The sequence below is a fragment of the Passer domesticus genome, chromosome 7 (assembly GCF_036417665.1).
Source record: "Passer domesticus isolate bPasDom1 chromosome 7, bPasDom1.hap1, whole genome shotgun sequence".
Classification (NCBI taxonomy): domain Eukaryota; kingdom Metazoa; phylum Chordata; class Aves; order Passeriformes; family Passeridae; genus Passer; species Passer domesticus.
Window position 1 is genome coordinate 47,633,537 of NC_087480.1, and position 24,185 is coordinate 47,657,721.

The following is a 24,185-nucleotide window of genomic DNA, read 5'->3' on the forward strand; positions in this document are numbered from 1 at the left end:
CCCAGTTTATATGCTGGGCATGACGTTCTGTGGTGTGGAATATCCCTCTTGCCAGTTCAGGGCACCTATCCAGGCTGGGTTTTCATCCAGTATTTTGTGCACCTGCTTGCTGGCAGAGCATGGGAAAGTGTAAAATGCTTTATTTAGGGTAAACACAATTTAGCAATAACTATGATTGTGTTATCAACATTATTTTCTTACTAAATTCAGATCACTACCTTGTACCTGCAACTAAGAAGAAACGTAACCCTATCTGAGCTGAAACCAGGGCCTGTGTTTTTGAAGCTGCTTCCAAGTTTAACTTTTCCGTAGTGAGAAGTGTTCTGGATGATGATAATAATAGGCTGTCTCTTGCTGCCAACAGAATAGAGAGCCTGTATTTCAGAACCAGAAAGTTTCCAATCCTACTGCTGTAAAAGGATTTCTCTCTTAGAAAGAGGAGTTCCTTTAATTTAACATACTTTCCTTTAGGAGTAAAATGTCTTGCATAGGTGTGGCACTGGTCACTAGAAGAAAATCACAACAGATTTTGAAGCTTTGTAAAGAGCAGAATCATTTAGGAACTGCCCTTTTCAGGTAGAAATGAGGAGAAGAGGAGTGGAAAGTGATGGGGGAGAAAAGCTCTGTTAGTTTCACTATGCTGGTTCTTTAGGTTTCTGAGCTGGTAAATAAGGGCAGTGTCTGTATTTTCATCTGTGTAGTTGTGAAAACTTGTGAAAAAAGCTTGCTGTCTTTTTTTCTGCCAAAGGTTAATAGTGAAATCTGACCTCTTCCATAGATCCCTCTGAGACACACCTACCAGAGCTGAGCCATTCAGCTGCCCTCACAGCCTGAGCCATTTTATCATTTTGCATGCAGTGTGTCTCAAGCTGTGAAGCTATTTGTTGAACTAGGTCGTGTTACTGTTTGACTGAGAGGAAGACAAATTGTCCATATTATTCCATATTATCCTTAATTTCCATATAATTGTTTTAATCTTTGTTTTATAATAAATACATTGAAGTGTCCTGACGGTACCTTTTGGCTTGCTATTGTAGGTGTCTCATTTAGAGTCCAAGCAAGATGGAAATGTTCAGGGCTGCTTTTTCTTCCTCTCACCTGAATGGTTCACAAAACACACTCTGAAACTAAAATATCAGTCATTCTCACTGCAGAACTCTCCTCCCATTTAAAAGCAGGTGAAGCTGTGTTTCCCATCTATCTCATTCTGAAAATGTTTAGCAAATTGGATTAGGACAAGGGATAGTTTTGGCTGGAGAGATGTGTCATGCCGTCCCCACAGAACATCTAGCTGTTGCTAGGGGATCATATGTTCCAGGTTAAAAGGAGCTGGGGATGCGGAGAGAAGGAATATTTTACCTGTAGCTAACCACTGCTTCCCATCTTGCATCTTGACTGCGTGTTTTTTTAAAGAGGCTGAACAAGTAGTCTTACACAAAGAAAATGACAGTCTGCAGAAGTTCTCAATGGTCAAGATTAATGAGAAAACACACGAGTCTTCTCTGAGTGCTTTCAGTTTGGCACCCCACCTGGGTGTTTTATGCCCTGCTAATAACATCTTGTCCGCATTCTCAGTGGCCAGCCACTTGCAGCTTTCACTCCTGGACTCTTTAATTCATGGTGGCACTTTCTGATGTGTCTTTGTTTAGGAGTGGTTACTTCGTGACACTGCCCATTCACACACTTGAACTTCACTGGCAGGAATCTGCTAAAGGGAGGACTCCCTTGGGAGCACCCAGCCAAAGAGCACACACTTGGATATAATTGGTCCACACCAGTCTAATGGGAGGGAATAGGCATTAACAAAACACAAACTGATATGGAAGCAAAATAATGTTCTGGAGAGTTTTTCCGTTCAATTCTGTAGAAGTATTGGCAACCTATCTGTGGAGCTTAATGAAATGTTATAATCCCCCTATAAAACATCTGTGGGACACCACAGAAAGTCTGTAGAAAGTGTAACATTGTATAATATATGTTTATAATATATGGGTATTCTTGTTTGGTTTTGATGGAAGGTGGGACAGTGACTGAATTTAGTGGGCTGGCAGAGTTGTCAGTGCATGCCCAACAGAACAGAGAAATAAGGATACTTCATCTAGCTCTTTCATGAGTTGTTTTTAAGCCTGAAATAGAATTTAGTCTTTAGAGGGAACAAGCATCCTAATTTCACCAGATGTTAATGTTTAATTCTATGGTCCCTTTAAAAACAAGCCCAGTGTAAAGGGGAAAGTAATATGAATACATTTTTTGACATTTTGTTTATTAGCATTTTATCTAGGCTAGTTGTAAATGAATAGACTTGTCAGCAGAAATCTCAGGGTGAAGCAAATAAAGAATCTTAATAGGCAGGGAGAAACAGAACTAACGGCAAATTCCTCACAAAGAGGTCTAATTTATTAGTTTCTCTTTCATGAAGATTCTGTTCTGGATTCTGGCTTTGTCAGAAGAAACAGCTGAATGATGACATGGATTCTCAGAAAAACTGTGCTGTCTAGTAGGAAAGAAAGGAAAAAAAGGAGGGAAGCAAGTCTATTTCTTTTAACACTTTCTTCAAAATGCTTCATACCCCAGAGTGAAGTTTCTTAGTTTGATTTGTTGGTTTCAGTGAACTTTCTGAGTTTGTAGAAATGCTGTGAGGCCTGATTCTTCTTGTAAGTGACTGACTGCAGTAAAACAATAAATTAGGGTTTCTCTGGGTCTCTGTTGTGCATATGGTGCAGGGCAATGGGTTCAGGATATGCAGCTTTGCTGGAACTGCTTCTGGCTTGATACAGACACCTATACCCATTGGGAATACTGTCACAGTGCTCTTGGGGCCAGTAGAACTGCTGGGAGCTACAGCACTGCCTCATTTCCTCTGCCCACGCTGGTTGCACCAACCTGTTCTCCCAAGCAAGCGAAGAAACCACAAAGTCCAGAGTTAAAATTATGACATTTTCTTGGAGTATGCTTACTAGTTACAAGCTGGACATTTTGTATTGCTCTATAGAGCATACAACTAAATTAAGTTGTGTAATTAGTAAAGTAAGTGTCATCTACTTTCCTCCCAAATCTATTATTGTGATTGAGAGTGTATGTGTACAGCTCCTCAGCCAGGTGGGCATGAGGAGCTGTCATGTGTCACAGTACATTAGAATTAGTTGTGGACCCTTTTTCAACAGAAGTCATTATTTGCCAAGATGACTAAAACTTCTCTGACCCAACCCATTCAGCTTTCAATTTTATGTCGACAGTATCAGAGAAAGTGCAGTGTTTTCAAAAAAGTAATTGCTGAGTGACCTCATAGGGCAAGTTCATCCTCGTATTCCTTCCCTTGCCTTGGACAAGAGAAAGGCACAGAATGTAAAGATGCATCCTTAAAAGTGCTTGAAGTCAAGATGGAAAAAGGAGAGGTAATGAATGAAGTAGAACAAGACAAATTAAATAAATTTATGGAAATCATCTGTTTCTTTGTTTAATTAAATCTCCTTTCCCAGTGTTAAACTCATTCTCTGAGCCTGTATCATTATCACCTGACCTTGTCAGAGTGCCATTCTGAAGTATACAAAAACACCCCCCCAAAACCAAGCAAACAATCAAAAAAACCACAGGGATGAGAAAATTGCTGAATCATGGCAATCTAGAAGTTGTAATATTTTTAATTTGGTACTTTACTTGTATTTTATTTTATTGCTCTTTTGGAAACACTCCTGGCCTTTTTGGTGGAAGGAAGAATGAAAGAACAGATTTAAGCCATGTAAAGGTAGTAAGACAGTAGAACTCATTTGATTGTGTAGACTAGTTGTATGTAGTTTGTTTTTCTTTCTCTTCTAACTATGTTCCTAAAATGAATTTCTTCCATAAATCCAGTACAATAACTTCTGTTTCAATAAATGCCTGTCAGGCTTTCTCTCCTGCTGGAGAAACAACCTTAGAAATCAAAACAACTGTTGTAGCAACTTAGGAAATGCACTTGTACTTTCTCTTGCATTTCACCTTTTCTTTGTCCCAGATCCTGAAGGAAGAAGAGCAAGATTCCAGGAATGTGGTCTAACAAGTTTGTAACTTACATTATATTTCAGGGAATTATCTGGTCGTTATTCATCCAGTACGGGTCATTCATCCTGTTGTAATCCACTTTGCAAAGGGCTCATGTCAGCTCCCTACCCCATTAACCAGGTATAGCACCACTGCTAAGATTTCACTGCTTTCCCCTCCTGCAAGGCAGTGGGAATTGACTCCTTAGTGGTCGGGAGATTCAGTGTCAGCCCTATTCTTCAGCTCCTTTTATTACTAAGTGCTTTCCCCTATACAGCTGCAGTTTTAGTTTTCTAAATGGACAAGATGCCCTTTTGAAAAGTTCTGTACAAAGAATGACTTGCTGAATTGCAACTCTCCTTTTCTCATCCCCTGAAGAGGAAAGAAAAAGAGATAACATGTTTGTTGCATTTGCTCACCATGAATATGCTTCTCTTAGTTCCACAGAGACTGTGTGATATGCATGGGGAGATTCTGAAGTGCAGTAATTTTACTGTGCTAAAGCTGTTATCATTTTTTAAGACTCAGTCTTCTGGATGGAAACTGAAGGCAAAAGGAAATGTTGATCAGGTCTTCTGATTTATTTGGGACAGGGAAGAGAAAAAGGAAAAAGAGACTTGACATCTACAACACTTAGTGTCGTGAAACAAATTCCTATTTTAGGCCATGTGAACAGAGTTGAATTCTGCTCCCTTATAGCTTAATTCTGCTCCCTTATAGCCTTATAGTACCACTTTTTCATCCCAGACACAGCTCCTTCATCTCTCAGGCTGCCAGAAATGTGTTCGAACTTACTCAAGGTCCTTGAGCACAACAGTGAAGATTGGATAGTTTGCATAATGTTGTTTGGGAGGTTTTTTTTTTTAAAATTTCTGAATGGGACATTAGCTTTATGAATTTGACATTAAAGGCAGCCTTATTTATCCACATTAATGTGAAATTAATTTCATATTACTAAATTAATAGGGTGATGAAACATTTAGTTCCTTTCAATACACCAATCTCTGAAGATTTAATTAAAAATATCCTTTTATATATCTCGATTTCCCAGTTGTTTCTCTATGAAGCAAAATGTGATCAAGACATTAAATTTTTTTGCCTAGACCACTTGTGTTTTGGTGTGGAAATACACAGAGCTTACATTCAAGAAGTTGCCTTCTCAAACTACTTTTCATAATGTAATTTTCAAGATCAGATGATCTTGATTTTCTGCCTGACATTATCTTTTCAAACTCACTTAGGACTGAAGTCTGATGTTTTCATATTCAAGATGGAACTGTGTAAGTTAACAGTGTTTCTGCTTGTCTATGGAATTATTTTTTTAATTATTTTTTTTACTTTGAGGAATATAAGAAACAAGTCCTTCCAAAATTATTTCTTGACTTTTTAGGTGACTTTGCTCTCATCTTTTTATCCAGGGGAGCTTTCACCAATCTGGACTAAAATATGCTGTAGTAATATGATCAGGTGATGATTTGTACATACATTGGATATAATATCCTTTTCTTACAGACATGTAATATATGTTTCTTCGAGGAAAAAGTAATGATTTTAATTTTATAGCAGACAGGACAGGAACAGATTATCATTAGAAATGGGTGAGGATGGGGTAGTGTGCCAGTGCTGTACTGCTTAGATTTACATTACCCAGCCAAGAGAGGTTACTTTGGACGAGATGCTGTGCTGGATGTCTATGGGAGAGCTGTGGGGGTTGATCATTTAGTAGCTGAGAATTAGTGAAGTACTGTGAAGTACTTCCTACTGGAATATAAACAACCTGCCAGGCAGATGTCATGTTTCTGTTCCATTTCTCTCTTTCCTTAATCTCACCACAATTAATTGAATCAAAGCCTAGTCAGAAGTGAAGCCCTCCCTTTATGTCACTGTACAAACATGGGCTACATGAATTACCCTACTACTACATTCCGCATTGGAATTTTCATGCTGGCCAGCCCTTCAGTGACCAGAAACTGGTTTTGTCAGTGATTGAGGACTCTCAGAGCAGTGGTCTCCTTGTTTGCTCCTAGGACAACCTCAGATGCTCTAGATTTTTGGCTTCCCCAATTAACAGTAAACCTTGGTGGAAGTAGATGGTGGATTCTTTTGAATTCAACCATCTGGCACAATACAGCAAATGAGAAGTGCCACAGTCTTTTTTCTTTTTTATTTTATTTTTTAAAATATATATATTGGTAAAATTCTGTAATAGAAAATCATATTGCTTGACTCTTTTTACTCTTTTAGTTTAATTGTTATAATCCCTGGGCACAAAGCTTTGGTGTCTTGGTTTCCACAGCCTTCTGAAGGCTTGACATGTTTCACCAGCACTTAGACCTGCGTGGGGAGTTGTGCTGGTGCCTGCTTGGTGTATCTGGGTCTGGAGTGACCCCATGGCTTGGTCTCCACTCACTGTTACATTTCAGTTAAGCATTTGACCAAGCTGATCAGGTTCTCAGAAATTGCATATTTCTGTAAAGGCTAAACATGTGGCTAAAATGGTCAAACTGCAGCTACGTGTTGCTTTTTGAAGGACTGTTATTCCCATTTGATCTTCTATCGCATACTGTCTTTTACAAGGAGAGCTATACCGTGTTTTTAACTACCACAGCCATAATGAAGTTTGCCACTTATTGCCCATCTCAGTGGTGTATGTGGGAAGTGTTCTGGTGCAGGCTGTGGTCAGCAGAGCAGATCTGTGTAATGATGCCTCACAATATAGGGAAAACTGGCAGAATCTTGTGCTTTTCCTTGCCCTTAGGAGTCAGACTCTGTGAATAGGCACTTACACAGTGAATGGAAAATGGAAAGATGTCCTAATTTCTTAATTCTTCTATGTGAATGATGTAGGTCACAGGTAAAATCTTTTTATGACCTGCAATATTGGGATTGTATCTATTTCAGAGCTCATTAAGTTTTGATAACTAAGGTGATTTAATGACACACACTGTATGTACTGTGGGCTTTCTTCTTCGATAGGTATGCTTTACATGATGTTTTACATGTGTAATTCAGATGGTAAATACTGAAAGGAAAAATTAACTCTCTTATCTTCAAGCAAAGGATTGGAGACAATTATCATTTTAAAGGCAGCCTTAAAATAATTCTCAATTGAATCTCTGTTTTGTCTATAATACCTATTCTCTAAAATCATACCTTAAAAATGCAACACTGTTTTGTTTCTCTTCCCCTAGGTTTGTACAATGTAGTTATTAATTTCGTCTCAATTAGTCATGTCAGTGTAGTTTTCTGATCTCAGCATCCAAAATCCTATAGTTTTAATGTGGATGGGAATTTGGATAGGAATTGCTGTGCAGCAGAATGGTGGGTTTTTCAAAACACTTTTACTAAAGACCATGATGAAATATTTTATGCCTGTCCTGTCTGCAGTAAGGAGATGTGGAATTAAGGAGGGCTGTAAGACAAAAAAGCTCCAGACCCGCATATGTTTATTTATGTTAAATTGAAATAAACTATCTAGCTCAATGAGAGAGTTTTTCAGCACTAAGACAAGATTGGTAGTGTTTCTCTACCTCCTTTATTTTTGCACGAGATACTGGCTGTGGAGGGGAGCATGGAGTAGTGCTCTGGCCTCTCATCTCTGGAGAGAGTGGGATTTGTAAAGTGGATAAAGGTCAGTAGGGAATATTAGTTTAGTTGGTGATGTCAGATGAATTCTTCTCTAGATCACACAACCACTGTGCGATTGACGAAGGTATGGTAATAAGCTTTAGTCCGTCAATTTAATGAGATATCGAGGGGGATCAGAAGGATCTAGAGAGGTTTTTAGTATCCAGCGCAATGCTGTGCAAAAATCTCTCACAGAAGAAGGGAGATATTTTAATTGCAGCCCTGAAAAGAAAATATGACTTATTCTGTAGAGCTCTGGTCTGAACTGAGGTCCACACTGCTCTTGAGGTATCCAGACACAGGAGTTTGTTCAGATCATTCCACAGAAGTCAGGATACACCTTTCTAATCACACCAGTTTTTCACCCTTGGTGCGCCTTCGCCTTGCAGGGAAACAAAATACCAAAAGGCATGCAGATACCAGGATGCCTGGTCAGTTCAAAAGCTGTGTTTGTGCTACAGGTGAAGACTGCCATCCTGGGATTTCAATGTTACCAGCAGACTCTTCCCAGACAGCAGGAGAAAACTAAAATTGTAGAGCTCTGCTGGTGTACAGGCACTTTGCGTTTTCCTGCTAATAAGGAGTTTGACATAGCCTTTTTGTGATGGTAGTATCATGCAGAGGGCTCTAAATTATTCACATAAGTAACTAACGTGTTTTATGTCTTCTCAAATTGTCCAACAGCTCTGCAACATCTTTTAAAATACTTGCTGTTTAGAATTTGTGCTCAGAATAATTCCAAGAAAATATTCTGGGTTTTATGCAGGTTCTTTGAAAAGACTGATTTTTCATATTCTGAGAAGCACGTACACATTTTGTTAGTCCCTTAGATTATATGGTATTTTTCCTGTCCCTGGCTATGCAAGGTTGATTCTCAGAGTGTTTTATTTTATTTTTGGTGGGAAGTGTCCATTGCATGCTTTCTATTTACTCATTAATTTTATGAGCATTTGTCACTCAATGCATTCCTTGTATAGATTTTTTGGCCTGCTAAAATAACAGCTGCAAATGCAGGCAGAAAAAGAAACTATTTGTTTAAAGAAAAAATTTGTTTTGAAAATTTTGAAATACTGTGTATTGTGTGATAGCCCAAGTGTTGACAATGTGCTCTGGATACCTCTGTGTGTGCAGGCTCTGGCCTCCTCTGCATGCAGATCACTAGATGTGCTCACAAGCAGACTGCACACACAGAATGTTTCCATATTGCATCTTTCTATCATGGACATCAAGTAGTGATTTGCATATGCAATTGACTTTCAAAGTGAACAATACTGTCAGAGCCTTACATACAAGGACCTGGAAACTGCAAATCTTCATTTCATTTCTCCTGAGGCTCTTTGGTGAGAGTTGTTCTTTCTTTTCTTGCAAAATGACTGCAAATACAAAGATGTGAGTGCTTTATCAGCATTGTAACTATTCTGTGAGAAGACTCCTCACATCTTAAATGCTAAAGCTATGGAAAACAAATTCATATTTTTGGTATCAATTTTTCTTTTTGCCTATTTTAAAATGATTTATTGAAGTAGAAAGTCAGATGATGATAAGATAACACTGTTTAGAGGTCATTAAAGAGTTTTCAGGAAGTTTCTACAAAGGTACTGGTTTTATATTGTCAGTACGATAAGAAAACTAACAATTTATGTCAAAGTTTGCAAAATGTGTTTGTCTGATAAACAGTCTACTCAAGGGAAATCAATCATATTTCCTTCCCAGAGTGTATTGTATTTTTCATGAAGTGAACTTCAGCAACTCTGTGCATTCATGTGTTTGGTATTGTAGCATCTACTAAATCTCCAGAAGATTTTCTTGTTGCAGTACTTGCAGTGCTGTGTGTGGCTTGGGACACATGTGGTACCAGACAACAATAACCAGAAGCTAGGGATTATATATTCTTCTTTAGCCAGGTGAGAACCTCAGAGTGTGTTTCTTCCCTCAAAGGAAAGATGTTTCTGTGAAACAAAAATTTAGTGTGGAAGATGGTCAGAGGGGAGTTACAACATGAAGCTTTGTACAATACTGTTCTGAAGAGACATTCTGCATTAATATAATTGAGAATTATATGTGGCTAAAAACAATTAAAATATAGACAGCATAATCTACCTTCTCACTGTTTTTCTTGTGTGCGTTTCAGCTTATTACAGTAAAAATCGCTTCTCAATTGCCTTGAGCTGAAACAATGCATCTGAGCTTGGGTTAAAAGCCTGTAAGTGCTTCTTTACTTGAAAAAAGTGAAATCATGTTACATTAATAGAAGTATTAATTAATTTGGCTTCATTTTTCAGTAGAATTAGCATTATTGAAAAGTCTTTGCCATCTTTAACTGTGCTTAACTGCGCTTAGTTAAGTGACAGAGTTTCATCTGTAACACCTAGTGATGTGTCAGATAGTGTCGAAAATTATTGTCCAATTTGGAAACCTGAGACGTTACTGAGAAATGCTGTGGGGTGTGTTATAATGAAAATACCAATCCACATTAGCCATGGTTGCCATAAGCAAAAATCTTAATATCTTGGCCAAACCTACTTAAGGTTCATGTAATAAACTCACATTCCTAATTTTATTAGGGATGTGCCAAGTTAAGCACTTTGCTGGCCTTTGGACAGATTTATAGCTTGACTTCTGCTGAATTAGTGTTGACTGACAAGAGGGCATTGTTTTATAGGATGCTATTTAAATAAAAACCTTCAGGGTATTTCTGTAATGTTGTCACTTCAAGCCCGAACTGGAAAAAAGAAATGTGTATTAAGGAGGACTCTTCATTAGTTTTCAGGAGTTTAATGTAAGGCTGTCAAATACTTCCTTATAAGGTAAGATATTGTAATGCAATGAATCAACCCCATCTTTATTCCAGGTTTTAGTATGAAAGTAATCTATTGGACGTCTTGGAAATTGTGTAGGTAAAAAATTACTGTTCATTTTTCCTTGACGCAGTTGTGTGTAAAAAAGACTGTGATCCTCCTTTCCTCTGAATATCAAAAAGGCAGTTGATGAGAACTGTTTACTTTGTAACTTTATTATGGTACATCCCTTGTTTCTGGCAAATATGTCATCTTGTATTTGTTCATTGAATATCCTGGGCCAAGAGGCATTCTGACATTTTCATGTGTAAAGCAGCCTAGTTGTAGACTAGAAAAGTCCTTCCTCTTTATAAAATAAATAAATTGTTTTTAAAAGATGCATCTTTTAGATGCACCTTAGACTGTTTAACTGTTGTGACTCAGAGCAAAATATTGATCCAATTATTAATAAAATTAATATGACCTTTCAGTCCTCTTTTGCCATATATTTTATAGATTAGGACCATGCACCTGGAATCCCATATTACTAATATGAAATTATTAATAAATTACTCAGTGTCTTACCTATGGTCACAGATTTGTATAGCTGATTTGACCATTTGAAAAAAAGGAAAATTATTCCTGCCTCACTGAGGGACTGAAAGGTGCATGGAATGGATACAACTGAACTATTTTTGAGAGCTTCAGAACTAATATCTGACCATTAGAAAGCCTTACTTTTTACAATTAAATTCTAAAATACGTGAAGGAGGTATGATTAGCACCAAAATGTCCTTATTTGATCTATTTAAAAAAGATACATAAGGAATTGGCTTCACTGGGGAGAATGATAAAAGGCACACATAGTTAGTTACATGTGAAAGATTACAAAATAGATTTGCTTTAGGAAAAGAGATATTGTACATACTGATTAAAGTCTACATAAATGAAATACTGGAAATATGCCGCTCGTATCTAGCAGTGCCACTCATGCAGTGGATTTCACGTATGTTTCACTGATTTTCTTAAACTTTGTGGTGGCTATTATATGCACTGACCCAAACAACTGCTCAACCCAGCCAAGAGTATGGTGGGAGACTGAAATCCTCAGAATTCAGCAACAAAATGAGGATGTGAGTTCTGACTAGTAGAAGAGCAGCCAGAGAATAACTGTTGTCAGTTACAGTAAACTCAGTGTAGTAAATTGATGCAGAGAATTTAGTGGACTTTGTCTCACCTGTTTAAATACGAGTTTAACATGACAAAATTTGCCTCACACATTATTTGAGCATCATTATGTATTTCTAAGGCTCCATCACTTGCATGATATTTTACCGAGTTAGTTTAATTAAAAGGTTCTGCTTGGAGCTCATGAATGCAATAACATAAGGTTTACAGAGCCTTGTTCCACAAAAGTGAATGCATATGCACTAGGGCATCCATGTGACTGCTGGTCACTGATGGAGCTGTTACAGTGTTATGTGAGTATTCCAAGGATGACATGGGAATGAATCTAACCACATGTTCATTAATGTAATCATAGTAGGTGGTAATATAACTGGTTTAAGAATCTGCTTGAAATTGTTCTTATTGATAATTGATCTTCTCCATAAAGGAACACTTGAACTAGAAAAAATGGTGGAAAATACCATCTTAGATTTATTTTTTAGTTGTTTTACTTTTATGTGGATAAGTATAATTTAAATATCATTTAAATATCAAACCTACTGTTAAGGGTAGCAGTTAATGAACTATGTGTTCAGTGTTTGAGCTGAGGGTCCTGGTCCTTGTCCTAGTTCAATCAATAGTTTAGTTGGAGCTGGGTTGCATGCCACTGTAAATATTTTGTCTTTCAATAGTAAGTCAGGAGTCTTGTCTAGATATGTGGTCAAGAATAAGTCTGAGCTTTTTGAGATCAACACACTGGGTGTGTTCATTGGTTTTCATGCAGGAAACATCAGACTGACATTGCCCAGGCTCGTGTTGTTGGTTTAGCCACCACTTCCTTCTGCACATCAGAGGATAGTGGGTACTTCTATTGTTTATGTGCCAGTTAATGAATTCCATTGGCAGAGGTACTTCACTCCTCAGGACTATAGCTGCCAATTCTACTCTAATTAGTAAGCATTAAAATGAACTCCCAACCTCACAAATCTTTCCCTGACAACTTCACACCCTATTAAACCCTAACTTTCTTGTACCTTAAAAATACTTCTTTCCACAATATAGTGGTTTACTTTATGAGTATATGCATCACTGTTTGTAAAGTCTACCATACACCTGCTGAGCCTAAGAAATCTTGGCTTTCCCCAAAAAGAAGTCAGAAATATTCAGAAGCAGAGGATTCAATTAAAACAATAAAAGAATTTATATGCTTTAAAAGTATGCACACGTGCCTGTATAACCAAAACCTGTGCACATGGTTGCGTACTTGCCACATAATTGTTTGGGTTTTGCAGTTTAAATGTGTATTTGCACATTGCTGCCTTCACAGCCTTTAAAACATTGACCTCTTTATATTTGTGTTCCACACTGCTACACAGTACTTTCTTTTAGCATGAAGAAAGCTTTCTCTTTTTTATCAAATGTGACATAGCCACATATGATATTACACTGAAAATGGGCTGCAGATGACAATTAGAAGCTATGCAATGAGCACATCCAAGCTCTGGTGGTTCTTATGTAATTTTTCCATCAATTTCTACATCAGGCTTAATGAGGAGAAGAGACAGGAATCAAGGGTGAAGAGGAGAGCTCTCCTCCAAAATGCTACAAATATTTGAGAGCAACTCAAAGCATTTGGTGTTGAATACCTCCAAATTAATCAGATTTCCAAAACAATGCATATAAATCAGGTTTTGAAACATATGGGTTTAGAAGCTACCATCTCAAGGAAAATGTGTGGGAAGCAGGTCTTGGGAGCAGACTCCCATTCCTGTTCTCCGTGTTCCTCCTGCTTTTAGCCAGGGTTTCTAAATCAAAATGTATCAACACCCTGGCAGTAGGGATCAGAAATTAATAGCCAAAAGAACAGTCTATGATTCCACATCTTTATTTCTCCTTTTACACTGTTTTCTCTCTTATGCTGGCTGCTGGAAACTAAAGCAAAACCATATCCAAAATATCTTTATGTATCTTGTCAGTTAATACACTGCCACAAGTGCTGGGAGTTTGAGGTGGGCCAAGAAAAAAAAAAGAACCAATAAATGGGAGCCTCCCATTTCCCATCTAACTGGATTTTGTAAAAGAAGACCTGGCCTCTGTTTCTTCTATCCTTGGGTAAAAACCTGCAATGGAAAAATGAATGGTGCTTTTTAGTCACTCATCAACCTGGGGGATAAATCAGGTCTAAGTTCTCTGAAGGGCTAAACTTAAATCCAAAGTCATCAGTCTTCTTGCAAAGGAAGTGTTGGTGAAGATTTGCACTGATCCATATTTTTATTTCTAAGAGACACTTTTGACCTGTCCTTCTATTTTTGTAGGCTATATTAAATGTGGACTTGGTTTAGAGTCAAACTTCAATTCCTTTTGATAAAGAATTAGTATTTGATAAAGATTGTTCTAATTTGTTTTTGATAAAGAATTATTCAGCCAGTCTTCCAGGCATGTTTCTTTTAGTGCTTTTTTTCCCCAACAGGTATATGGTCTAGCTTTGCATAATTATTAGTCTCCCACTTCTTTCATCTGTCCCATTAAATTTGGGGTTCTTTCTCTGCAGTCTGAAGATGCTTCTGCACAAGTGATGTCATCTCTAATCCTATTTTTCATTTGTATCATGGTTATTGCTAACCATTCTTTAAATAAAAATACAACATGATTCTAATATGGCAAGGAGCTCCACGGATAACCATATAATTTCAAAATGATACTGATTTTGTTTATATGCAACATAATCTTTTACAGTTCTTAGTCTTTATTTGAAGCATTGCAAAGTGGATTTTTATGAAAGGTATTATAAAGGACTCCTTGTTTTTTCATAACAGATTTGAACATTAACTGATCAGAGTTCAGATAAATAGTCTTTACTCTCCATTAAAATATTAAAAAGCCTTTGGTAGAAAACTGGCGTAAAGATCCTTCATTCTTGTTTAATGAACACTTGTTGGCAAGTATAACACTTTAATAGCTTTGCAGAATGAATTTTGTGTGTGCATCCTCCATTTCATTGTCAGACACTTGTCCAGGTGCTGGGAATTTATTGGGGCAAGCATATTTTTACTCATTAGTTCTGTATTTGATTACAGAACAGTAAAATATGAGCCACTAAGTCCCCGAGGCATAGCTGTGTACATTGAGATTAGTAATTGCATGTCATCGTGTTTTCCATTGGAATTTATATGAACAGATAGGATAGGTACTTCTTAAGTAGGTTTAAAAGCAAAGCAAATTTGTATTTAATCTTTTTTGCAGGCATATTTTCTCTAATGGAGTAAAGGTTAGGCTAGATGATATATTTTAAATATGGGTTTAATTTTTTTTTCCTTTGTTGAAGTATGAGGTTTTCTTTCTGACAGACTAAAGGAAATATATTGTAGCTGAAAAATTTGACTCTGTATGTGCTAATATAAACACAAAGACTGGTGTTGTTGTCAGCAATGAGTGTTTATGAATATATGTTTATATACAATATGTAGATAATGTTTTTGTCTTTAACCAGGTTTTAATGCTTTAGGTATGAATGAAAAACATGTAGCAGCTCTAAGGATAAATTTTATTCCAACTGAATAAAAGAATGTAAATTTTTTATGTCTTTAGTTTGCCTGTTTTTCAGGAACAACTAAAAGGCCTTTCAAATTTTGTATACTAAAGAAAACTCTCAAAATGAAAATGTAAATTATCAAAAAAACCCTTAATAAATTGAAAACAAAATCTTTTGGGTCATGTTGAAGGGTTAAACAATGCCAAATGTGCTGTTCTGTCCTGTATAAAAGTGCTCGTGAATGCGTTTTCAAAAACTGAATCTAACGAGGTACTTAATAGTCACAAAACTGGCACATTTGATAATTAATGTTCCTTACTGAATTTTTGCTGATGCAGTATGGTCTTAAATGGAGAGAAATGTTAACTCAACGTGTACTTGAACCATCAGCTGTTTGGAAAGTGCCCCTTTATTAACGTGAAATACCTGTGTATGAGCACTCAGCGAAAGGCCTTCGTTAGCACGCCTCCACCTCGGTGTGAGGACTTAACTCTTTGTGGTTTGTGAGCACATGGCGCTGTTCAGGGCCTGCAATATTGTGACTGTGGTCTGTGGGGAGCCCCTTGCCATGCTCCACTGGCAAATGAAGAAATAATTCCTCTGCCAGTGACTGAATGAATGGGTGCCATCCTGAGCAGCACACGCAGGCTGAGTGCCGCCAGAGCAGGGCACTGCAGGGGTGCTGCTCACAGGCCACCCACTCCTCAGTCATAGCAGCTGATGGAACTTGCATTAGTCCTCATTGCACGTGTCCATTGTTAGTGCCATGTACCTGTTTGAGCAAAGTGGTCAGGGGATGATGATATTCTCATCCCCTGGAGGTAACTTGTGCAAAATAGAGGTTTACAGGATGCAGGATTTAGAAGTGTCAATTTAAAACTACAATGAGAAGCCTGTACCTTAACTATGTAGGCAACATACAATTAAAACAGATATTTAAGTTTGAGAAATAAATGTTGAGAATAGGTAGTAAATACTGTTTTCAGTCATGTTCTTCAGCAGTGTGTTTCTTTGTTATTAAATTCCCACTGATTTCACAATACACATATTGAATATAATACACGTTACTGAGCTGAGATTCAGGGGATTTTGAGAGAGAAGGAAATGTTGAAGGGTAATTGGAGCCACATAGGAAGAGTGGAGAAGGGATCCAGTGTGGCAAAAGATGGCTCAGAGAGGAATGTAGAGGCTCAGGGGAAGCTGAAAGTGGATCAAAACAGGACAAATGGAGGCAGAAAGGATCAAAATACCAAGGAGAAGAGAGGATTGTAGGTATATACAATGTTGTTCAGAGAAAAATGTGTGATCAGATAGGATCTGACCAATTTTGTCCTGGCTGACACAAGGTCAGAGGAGCAGGAAATCACAAGCACTGGAAGAGATATTTGGATCCTAAGGATATGGAGAAGGTAGTAAAAATGACCAGAGAAAGAACTATTAGAGCAAATATTAGAGCTGCATGAGAGATGGAGAAGTCATGGTGTCAGGAGAGCTGAGTGGAGATCAGGAAAGGATTACATGTAAAGCTATCAGGAAAGCCAGGAGTGGGTCAGAAAAGCTTGCAGAGATTTGGCTAGAGTGGCCAGAGGGGCAGAATGATGCTTATTGTTCAGCATACTGCAGATAGTTCAGAAGCCCTTACAGAGCAACTCCAAGGGTGCAAGTACCAAGAATATTAGCGTCTTATATGGCAGATCTGATTCATTAGCAAAATTAAGGCTCTTGCTTAGTTTATATCCCATGAGGATTTGGCTTGTTGGATATTGTCCTAGCTGCTGCTTTGGAATCAGTAGTGATTTTTTAGGATGGCTCTTCTTGTAAGGCACAACCTAAGGATTTTAGGCAGCTTACCTACTGAACATCCCAGCATCTGGAGGTTTATGGCCAGGGTCTCAGCATGGTTTTAATAATTTATCTAAAAATAAACTGCTGCCTTGAAGCAGGCAGATCTTTTGAGGAAGTCTTTATGCAGGAAAATTTTACCTGAAGAGCATTATTTAATAAATTCTTGCTGTTGTAGGCTACAGTAACACAGAGGCTATATCTCTGCTTTGGTATAGTAAATGTGCTTCTGCCTATCCAGGCTTCTATAGAGAGTTTGTCACTAGAGCCACAAAGGTGATCCATTTCATAATGGTTTGCTTCGGATAGCTAATTCTGGCAGATGCCATCACTTGCCACTGCTGATGGCATATGTTTGTCAGTCCTTCCAGCACATAGCAAAGAAACCTTTTCAATAGGAAAGCATTGTCATTTTATCCTATTCATCCCTATTTGAAACCAAACTGAATGGCATTAATTATCACTTCAGGTAGTAAATCAGTTTCTCATTCGTGAAAGGAATGCTTCATCTTGAGTCCTTTTGTTTTGTATAGCCAGAGGGCTATTACAGATGGTATTGAACTCATAAGAATCATTTTAGTGTTATTTCAGCACAAAGCAGATAATAAATGGATAACCTTGTTTTCCTAAAAAGCCATGAATAACTGTGGCTTTAAATTCAATGATTCTTCTCTGCCATACTCCCTCCAACTCTAGAAACATGTATTCAGAATCTTGCTTTAAAGTCAAGGCAAAGTGCTGATTGACTGTACTGACATAATTGTGTTAATGACAAGACATTGAGAGTACATTATTAGATATGTCGCTTATCATCACTTTTTATTTGGCTCTGATCTGCCAAGCTCAAGTTATACTTCTTATACATTGTGGTTTCAGTCAGTCGCTTAAACTACTTCAGTGTTGAAATATTATTTTTATGGGTCTTTTAGCTGTAGTTCAAGAGAAGGAATTCTTCCAGAGCATCATTAAACTGTTCAAAGTTTGTTCTCACTGACAGGCTTGAAGTTTGTCCACTTAGTAAATTATTTCTTTGATCAGTAAAATGATTAATGAAGCTACTCTTTTTTAATACATGCATCCATTTTTAATACCAAATTAATACCAATAAAGCTTTTTAATCTAATACAAAATGTATCCTCTCTTTTGTAACAACTGAGCTCCTGTAGGCACCATCTCAAGCTTTTGAAACGTCCTGTTGTCTAATAGAAGAGCATGCAATAGGAAATGAGGAAGTTTTCATGTGATGATGTGCTTGATGTGAGCATAGTTCAGTAAATAGTAAAATTTAAGCAATTCTATTGTATGGGAGGTATCAAAAAAGATTTACATCTAACTTAGTGTCATTCTTTCCTAGCTCATCCAATTGCAAGAAAAGCATTGTTAAAGGTGAGTAGCAAATGAAATATGAACAGTTAGAACTCATAAACAGGATGTGCTTATTCAGGGATAGACGCCATCTCAGGGTTGCAAATATTCTGCATTGTATGGGGATGTACTTCTGTCTAACTAGTGCTAATTGGGAGGCACAAAGCTCATTCATCCATCCTGGTAAATTCAAGACAGAGGACGTCTATTCAGTGTAGGCTCATTTTTCTTGTTGTTTGTAAACCAAAATAGCAGATGAGAAAGTCAGTTTCTGAAAAAGTTTGGATTCAGACCTGCAGTTGTTGAAATTTTAAAATAACTCTTTTATGTTTGTCAAGATCATGACATCTTCATTATAGCACAGTTATTCTTCCTTGGAAAGGGTTCACCTCCTGTGTTAGTGGTGTCAAACTTGAGATAATAAAAAGGTTGGGCAGAATTTGTCAAGGCTTATTTATATCCAGAAAGGGCAGCTGTAAAAGGAACCCATGATGACTATAACTTCCATAATGTTGCTGAAGAATCACTGAGGTGATGATCTGAATATAATTAAATAACTTGTATATTCAATGCACATATGAGCTTTCTTTTGTTGTGACTGGGAAATTCTTTCACACAAGTCTTTCCAGGAACTGGGACTCCTACAGGCTATTTCAGTTGGAATAATTAATAATAATTGTTCTTATAGCAGCCATAAATGCCTTGAAAGTGGTGTTAAATAGTTACAAAAATATCCGAAGAGCATCAGTCACTGCTTCTATAATCACAAGAGCAAAGTTTATATTTGTGATCAGACTGATAGCAGTCAAGTTCAGTTATGTCAGTGACTGAAGCAGTTATGATGCAATGTGTAAATGCATTTGGATTTACAGTCTTAGTTGCTAAGTCATTGCTTTTGACTAGCATGAAATAAAGTATTGGTAATACTGACTCAATACATATGACTATCATATGACAGTTTTATTTTCTTATTTTTATGGAACATTCTGACTGTAGAGATTCAACAAGCTTGTCAAGTTTTTCTGCACAGTGCTAGGATAATGAATCAGTCTAGTTATATTCTCATTCTGTGATAGTATTAAGAAATTACAAAATTATGCATGTCTTCTGTGTCTCTATGTGTACACACACTCACCCCCACCCCTCCAAGTGTACAGTGTGTACATATAGATATAGGTATTCATTTGCTCATTGTGTGTGCTGGGCCATACACACATACATGTGATTGTAATATTTGCTATTTTACCAAAATAGCTACCTACTGCAATGTAGAGTTTTGAAAGGCTGCTGTAATGCCTCCTTTGCTGTTGTCTGGAATAGCCATTGTCTTTTTTACTAAGTTAAAATCCTGGTTTGAACTTAGGCCTGCAAAGGGAATTATTACCTATAGTGTTGGTGCAGTCTGTTATAGAGCTAGAGGTAGGCTGCAAAGTTCTAATTTGGACTTTAAATACTGTAAATCATCAGGTGCATGGACTGTGTACAGGTTTTTGTGTGAATACTAATTTAAAGGAGGCACTGCAGCCTCCTACCATGTGGGATACCAAAGATTTGAAAGATCGGGGCTTGGGTTATCAGGTCTTAGGGGTAGTGAATGCATCTCAGGTTCTTGTATATGACGCTGACCTAACTCTGTACCTCAAATTTCAGATGTACATAAGAGTGTTATTTTAATATGTAGCCCGTTTTCAGATCACCATTTGAAATATCAAAGTCTATGTCTATATTTTGTAAACTGAAACAGGCTGTTAACAAAGTGTCAGTGGGATGAAATTGATTCTCTGAAGAGAGCTACACTGGTGGCCCTTCTGGCTTGTTTGTTTTATTTTGTGTAAGTGTAGACTTTGGTTCTGAAAACACAAGTACTAACCCCTTTGCATATGTGTAGTTCCACTGAAGTCTGTGGGGCCTCTGATAATCATTAAATTAATTCTCGTAAGTGCTTCCAGACTTAGAGACTTGGATGGGGAAAAAAGGCAGTAAGAATAGATTCTCATTTTTGACTTTCCATTAAATCATCCTGTGTGATTTCTGCTCATCCCCACGACATAATTTTGGTGGTTTTTTTTTTCTCCTCATTTAGATGTATTGCTTTTGGTTTTGTTTGTTTTTTAAGATGGAAGCTCTTTAAAGCTGGGTAGTTATTTACTTTGGGTTCAGTGTCCCTCACAAGGGAACCAATGATGTATTTTTTTCCCTTGGAAAAAAAAAAAAGAATTAATTTTTCAATTTTGGGCTAAGGGTTCATGTCAAAGATGAAATAAAAAATAATTATTTGTAAGCCATATTAAACATTGGCCATTAAAAAGGAAATTGAAACATGTCATGTCAAATATCTTGAGAGAGAAAGAAACGAAGGGAGGGAGTTGAGAGGCACATTCCTTGAAGTAACTAGAAAGAGTCTCCTGGTGAAATGGAGGCATCCTGGGGATCACTGACTTTAATTAAGTAGAAATGATCAAGGCACCGGGGTACTTCCGGGGGATTAATGACTGACTGGGAGACTTGATGGCCTCAGGCGAAGCTGTAGGCCATTAACCCCAGCCAGTCCTCCGTTTTTCAGGAAGTGCCCTGTGCCAAGGTCATTTTTCCTATTATAGCTAAGGATGGATCTTTTCTGTAGTCTCATGAGAGTCATGAAGTCCATGATTTTTGTGTTGTTTTTTCCCTCTTTTTAATATCTGACTTATGACATATGGGGATATTTTTATTAAATTGCTTGTGCTGTAGTGAGAGAATAGCTTGGTACTGTTCTGGTCCAAATTTTACGAAAATTAGTACATGAATAGCCCACATGCATATTAGCCAAATGAGTGTCAAAGGATTAATCAATACCGCAATAGCACAAGGAGGTTCAGTACCATTGGATTATTACATTTTATCCTAAGAATAACATTGCAGTCTTGAATAAAAATTTTGTTTAGTGAAAACAGTCTTGGATCATTGTGGATGACTTGTACTTTTAGCATCCTGTGGCAGAGTTTCAGAAATTGTTGTTTGTCTTTTCACTTCCCTTTCACCATTGTTTTTCACAGTCTGAGGGATTGTGAAATGTGATCAAAACTGCCCTTTTCCTGACTCATTTATTTCATCTGGTATGTTTGTACTAGTAGCATGAACTGCCATTCTTTCGCTCTCCATAGTTCTTGGATTCTTCATGCTCAATAACCACCTTGTCAAAGGCTTCCCATCATAGCGCCCTACACCGTGAGCAGGGACATAGGAAGATATTGTCAGGGCTGACAGCCATGTTTAGAAAAGCATGGGAGCATTAATGGCCTCCTCGCACCTCGCACTGAATCCCACCATGTTGATAAAAAAATACATTAGATATTACTGGACATTGTATAAACTATGGCCACTGCTGTAGGGTTCCCAGACTCCAATGCTTTAGTCGTGGTTACAGGGGAGGGGGGAGTTCAGTGCTGTGTGGGTGTGACCGGATTGTTCTGTATACCAGGCACATCACTGCTGGGGGTCATGGTTTTGTTCAGAAAGGGCCATTTCATCTTGCTCTGGCAAAGCATTGGCAGTAACTCTGCAGGCTCAGTCCCTCTGCCATCCCGCCAGTCCCCGCTCCTGTTCTCTCCACAGAGCACCTCTGGACCGCTGGTGCTGAAAGGGATAGCGGCGAAAGCCCCATCGCTCCTAGTGCTGAAGCAACAGCACCAGCCAAGAGGCTGGCAGGGCATGGTGTTCTTCACTATTTGGGGCTGGGGGCTGGGAAGTGTTCAGTATGTGTGTGAGCTCCAGCACCATATTGCCTTTGTTCCCAAACGCGTGAGGGCGGTGGGTGGGAACGGTCACAGACTGCCTTTGTCTGGGGAAACCCTGCGGGAGTGACCTGCACAGAGCAGCCACCATCTTGGTTTTGTTTGCAGTTGTGAATGGTGTTTTACCATTTTGCAGGTAAAACACCACTTTTTTGTATACTTTTGCTATTAATATTGCCATATTAATTATTTATAATTATTGTTAATATAATTATATTGAGCATGTCTTATTCCATTGCTTTGTGGTTTTAGTAAATTGTCATCTCAACCCATAGTTTCTCCTTTTTGTCCCTCCCTTATGGGAAGGTGCAGGGGAAGGGGAGTGGCTTTATTGTTTAATTTCCTGCTGGTGTAAAAACCAGTGCAATGTCATTTTACATCAGCAGATTCTTAGTGAGCTGGGGACTTTGGGGTTGTGCATCTTGGGCGATGAGCCACATAGCCATCCAGACCCTCAACCAGCCTATCTACTCACCCATTTACTGGAAAAACATCTTAGAAACAACTGCTAAAAATAGAATTGTTGATTAAAATAAACTAAAAAGCTTTTAAGCAATAGATCAAACTCTCCAGTTTTATGAGCTAAAGGTAATTAGAAGCTGTCCACTTAATAGTCTTGACACAGAATACTGTTGCAGCCATGTAGAATTTTATTGCTTATCTACAGAGGTCAGAAGCAAGGAACAGACCCTGTGTCTCATTTAAACACTTCTACTTCAGCCACTGTTCCTATTCCATCTTATCTTGAATAGCTCATGCTGAAATCAATTCATAATATTTTTCTTGTTACACTAACAGACGTTATCACTTACAAAGTGTGCCTTAACAGAAACTTGGAAAACCCTAACCAGCCTTCTGTACAATATACATTTGTCCTCAGCTCAGAAAGCAGCTTACCTGGAGAGGAGCCAGCAGGGCCATGTCAGAGGAGGCTGCCACACTGGCAGACTGACAGATGCCTACTCTTACCTGCCTGGAGCAGCCCAGCGTCTGTGTGTCTCCCTGTCCCCTGTATTTGTCTTACCTTAACAGGCACATTCTCTTTCTATGTGGCAGTGTGTTCTGATCTCTTACTCTCTTCGGCCTTTCTACATTTACTTCTATTCACAAATACTATCCTGGATGCTTCTTGCAAAAGCAAGTAAGAGTCTTTTTCTAGTGACTGCATGAAGGTACAATGTTGGCAGTCCATAAGGCCTAATAGTTTAGCTATTTAAAAAATTAATGGTGACTTCCACAGTTGGTTTCTATCCAAATCTTTCTGTTTAATTGGTTAGATAGATGCTGGACTTTGAATTATTCTATGTAAATATTGGTGGGAAAGAAAGAATTGGCCCTACTACCGTGCCTGCCGTTTTTGGCAGGTGTGTATCTAAGAGTAGAGAAGGAATCCTACTGCTTTTTTTTCTGAAAGAGCAGAGGCAGCAAGTGCCTGTGCTCTTCATAAGACCCATACCCAAGACACCAAGTGAGTTTTCCTGTTCTTTGTCTGGAGAGCCCCTGAGGATGCTCATTGCATTCTTTCACCTGACTTCATATCAGATGAGTGGGATGCTTGATTTTGCAGGTTAGGGTTGTGGAAGGCACAGGCAAAGTTTTCTTAACTAGAGAAGTAATGGATAAATGGATGCTTCTGCTGCATTCAGGAGAGAGGATAGACATGTGTGTGATGAGGGGGAAAAATAGTTGGATGCAGTAACATACCAGAACAGTTATGTTTTTAAGGTATCTTTAGTCTGAGGAGACCCAAAAGCTTTTCAGCCCATTTGCTGAAATGAAACTTTTAGGACTAAAAGTTAGGTTAGTAGCACCACTATCTGCAATGTTTTTTTAGAGGAAAAGCAAAGAGTAACATCTCCAGCTGAAACTGAAGGGAGAATTTTAGGTATGCAGGATGTAATTACCAGAACTGGAATTTGGCCAGTTCACTGTGATTAATTTAACACCCGTATTCTTGTTAAAATTGCCATGGATTTTTTGATGATCAAAACTAGTTAGGAATGGGCTTTGGCTTTCTGTTTCACCTACCATACGCAAATACAAAATACCAAGAAAGTCAGATATATTATTTGATTTGTTAAA

General features: G+C 38.0%; 1 protein-coding gene across 7 annotated transcripts in view; it reads left to right on the plus strand.

Annotated features, from left to right (window-relative positions):
• Positions 1–24,185, plus strand: part of LOC135305114 (uncharacterized) — a 494,456-nt gene that overhangs the window by 337,763 nt on the left and 132,508 nt on the right. The window contains exon 14 of one of the 7 annotated variants that reach the window (XM_064428373.1): positions 22,984–24,185. This exon is cut by the window's right edge and continues 1,486 nt beyond it. The exons of 4 other annotated variants lie outside the window; for them this stretch is intronic. The gene's annotated coding sequence lies outside the window, so the exon portion shown is untranslated. Of the gene's footprint in view, positions 1–3,684; positions 3,746–22,983 lie in introns of those variants that run through there. 2 more of the 7 variants (XR_010366397.1, XR_010366398.1) reach the window with 2 other exon arrangements.